The sequence below is a fragment of the Strongylocentrotus purpuratus genome, unplaced genomic scaffold (genome assembly GCF_000002235.5).
Source record: "Strongylocentrotus purpuratus isolate Spur 01 unplaced genomic scaffold, Spur_5.0 spur5_scaffold_15, whole genome shotgun sequence".
NCBI classification, from domain to species: domain Eukaryota; kingdom Metazoa; phylum Echinodermata; class Echinoidea; order Camarodonta; family Strongylocentrotidae; genus Strongylocentrotus; species Strongylocentrotus purpuratus.
In genome coordinates this window covers 13,057,947-13,062,232 of record NW_022145600.1, presented here as the reverse complement: position 1 = coordinate 13,062,232, position 4,286 = coordinate 13,057,947, and positions in this window count along the sequence as shown.

The following is a 4,286-nucleotide window of genomic DNA, read 5'->3' as shown; positions in this document are numbered from 1 at the left end:
TTGAATACGGTGGATTCGCAATCCACAGCGCCATCTAGTGACACCAGTGTTGAGTCGATTTCATGTGATGCATCATGGGAAAATCAAAATTCAACAAAAATTGTTATATAGCCTAGGAGATAAGGGCATTCAATCAGAAATTTTTCTGAGGAAGGTTTGAATATGATGGACCCTATACTTCTGACCTTTAGGTCATTTTGACCACCGTTTGGCCAAAACTTACTATTATGGTCAGCAGTAATTTTTCAAATGATTATTGTCAGCAAAGGAGATTTAATGGGCCTATTTCATGTGAAAATGTGCCCTGGTGGTCACTCTTTGGCCTAAAAATTGAAGTTTTTATTGATATTTGCCTCAAATCAGGCCAATTTGTTAGTAATTTTTGATGGGTACGTTCTGACTTCCAAATAAAATTGTTTGCTGATATCATAATAATCAATCTCATTGAATGGATTTACAATTTGGACCACTTTGGACATTGTAGGTGGCTAGCGTTATGCTGCGCTGCACTGGTTGAAAGATGTCAGCCCACAAGCTGAAAATTGTTACCTGTCACGGTTGTTGGTGTGCGGTTGCTGTTAATTGTGAATCCATCCTACTGAATAAGAGCTTACAAATTAGGCCATATGTAGATCAAAGCTACTGGTGTTCATTTTGAGTAGAAATCATGTTACCATGTACTTCTCATCAAGAGGAGCAGATGGAATACTCATTCATGCCTCTTCACTTTTATGTTCACATGAAAAATGTCACTTTAACACTTTGGTTGCTTTCTTCGCCTCACTGCACTGTCACTCATGTGCCATATGTGCAATCTTGCACAAAACACTAGGCACTACAAATTGACGGGAGAATTGCTTTTGCAACACAATGGCTTTACAAAAATACATTTTTTCTGGTCTTTATTAACACCTCTTTTTAACACCGGTATAGATAAATCTTGCACTAGATACAGTTACATAGTCTGGAAGCCTTTGTTACATTTATCCCATGCTAGATACAATGTGGTACAGGGAGATTACTAGTGTTGCATATAAAGAAATAATGGTAATGTAAATTCCATCTAGAATGATTGCAATTATGCAGGAAATAAGTTGTAAATACTTAGAAGTTTGTCTACGTTTACGGCTATAAATACTTTCATACGCAGTTGCAACGTGTATTCCCACGTCTAAATGGAAGTATTTATTAATTATCTCACATCTCAATCAAGTATGAAGGGTTTCACATCGTATATGTTTCACGATATCAATCTAGTTTGTGATTAGTTGTTCCATGGCATGCTCTGTGATGAAGTGCTCAGTAGTTGGAAACGGGTAAGAAAAAGAAAGAAATCCTGAACGTAATTTGGAGGGAACGGAGGATAGATTGCGAGGAGGCAGTTGTTGATATCGACGACGCAACTTGTATTCATGAGGTAGAACATTTCAAGTGATGCATTACGTTTGCGTCATATGAGTATAGCGCCAGCCCATGGGAAGCATGGGTACTTGTGAACCGCTGCATTGTGTTACAAGGTAGTGGGTATGATATGACCAAAGCACTGGAGGAGAATGAATGGCAGTGGTGGAGATAGGGAGGTAGGGAAGGGGAGGGAGGGCTTGAATATAGCAGTTGTATAATTCCATTTGTAAATCATTGTTATACGCGAGGGGGGGGATTAAAGTGCTCATATCTGTTGCAATGTCTTACCATCAATCTAGGGAATTCAAGCTTAAGGGAGCAAGGGCAGGAATCATTAGCTTTTGTTCTTGTACTTTATAGATAGCTAGGTGCTGTTCACTGTTACTCTGTGACAAATTAATATGCGGTACACTGACAAATCACATGTTTGTAGAGTATGCTTCAGGAATGGGAGGCCGGGAGCTTGAAGTGCGTTATCTATTACACTTAGCTTCATTTAAGTATGAGAGAAAACTAGAGTTTTAAGAGGGCAGATTCAGGCTGGTGCAGGGGCAGGTATCCTAGGCATTCCACCTTAGGTATACCGGTAGGTAAATGACGTACACTGTTACCACATTAGAAACAAGTGTGGGTATTCAGGGAGGGATGTGAAGGGGGGGGGGGCAAGTGAAGTGCTGATATCTATTACAATCTAATACATATAAAATACTGATGAAAAATTGGATTTGGGGAAGGACAAGTTGAGGGGCAGTTACATGTATCAGTGGCATTTACCCATAGGGATCAATAGATACATTATATTCTTTAATCCTATATGATGAATATGTGAACAAAATGGCATACATTGCCTAGGGGTTGACAGGGGTGGTAACAAGCACTGTCCCGCAGGAGCAAATAGATAATACTACGTGTTGACTCACTATTGATACAGTTTCTATACAAAAGGCTTCATAAGTTCCAAGGTAAATCATGATTTTACAAGAAAATGTACCCGAACTTAATTAATTACAAATAGCGTAAAACATAAACAAAATATTTCCTCATAATAAAATGGTAGGATTATTACGTTAGAACAGGAAAAGATGTTTCTATCCCAAATTAGCTTGATAGGGAAGTAGGAAAAGGAGAGGGAGAGAGAGGGTGAGTTAGTGAGTGAGTAAAGAGAGAACTATCTCAGTTTTAAAAATAAATAAATGAAATTGAATTTCTGGCAATTTAATGGCCATAATTAATTCACAGCCACACAACTTTATTTGAGCTATAAACTCTTGAAGTTTTGTGAGGTTCTGCACAGCTCAAGTAAATGTTCCGTCTACTTGAGATACTGTGGTATAATACCATAGATCCTGTTTCCATGGAAACAAAAAAGGTGATGATGATGATGATCATGTTATCAGGCGCACATGTCAAGAACAGCCACTTTATCACAGTCTGTTTCAGGAAACAATAGGTGACATGACTCTCTTCACGAAATGAAGTAATCTCCAGAAAGGGAAGATGGAAGATGAAAAGTGGAGTTAGTTTATTATAAAGAGGTACTCTGGTTGCATGATTATCAAAAGTAATTACAAGTTATTTGAAGAGGTCAGTAAGTAGGTTTTCACAGCAGTCAATCTCAACATATTAGCTCTTGTATTATAATTACTGATTGGTGAGCTATAACCAAAAAAAAGGAATATGCGTTATATCTTCTTTCTTTTTTTAGAAAGAAATCGTCAGGATGACCACTTTCCATTTAAGTGTGCTTGAGGAAAAGTGGGAAAGACCTTTCATGAAGACTGATTGAGAAAGTACTCCTACTTGTTCTAAAGAGGAGAGCACTAGATAATACAGGATTGATTGAACTGACATAAAAGTTGAAGAAATGTAGTTGTTACCATGACAGCTAAATACAGTTATTTTATTTAAGATTTCCTAGAAAGATGCAAAATTCAATTTAAAAAACACATTGCCACTGGACCAATTAGATTTTCCTTTAAGTCTCAATACGTGTCGATCAAGTGTATGATATTGATCTTAATTAAATGACATTTATTGTTGCTATAATGATAATTAAAATTAGTTTTCGATACAGATTCCAAGAAAAAGATATTTGCTCCAGTCAGTGAACTGATAGGAGCAAATATATATCTGTATCGGTCGGGTCTAGTACTTGTTGATGGTTTCATTTATAAGTTGAGAAACCATAATTGATGAATATGTTGAAGATATTGGCATTGATGCAACGGCTGACCATTTTATTTCATTGCATTTTTCATAGGGATTCACATAAAACAAAAGGTCTTTTTCCATTAAATTGATGGCCTTGACCAGTTTACTCTTCCTTGAAATTCAAGCCAGTCTTGGTCAAGTATACTATATTTTGGTGACATCAAGTGATTTTGATATAAAATGTGCGATATGATTACATTCTCTTATTACATTCTTGCAATAGACTTTAATAGATAGCATGGTACCTGCATTTGTATCGTTGTATGTGAGGCTTTATGAGACCTTCTGGTCAACTACTCCATGTTCTTTTGGTGGTATCATAGTGAAAAAGCATCCTCTTTCCATTGAAACTTCAGTGGAGGACATAATGGCATCCATGCAATTTCCTTTTCCCTGTATCCGTTAATAAGTATCTTGAGATTTTTAAGACTGCATTTTCTAAGTTTTTTACAATTCTATGAGAATTTTTACTTTTTGAAAAATGGATAGTTGGTAGATGACTATACAGGGCATCAACTCATACACTTTCAAACAGAATCAATGCCCTTCTAGTTTCAAACAGACACATTCTTCTCCATAGTTGATTAGATATATAAGAGATATATATTTGTCACTGTTGATTATTATGATTCACTGTTTATTATAATATTTTTCTTATGTTTATATCTCCT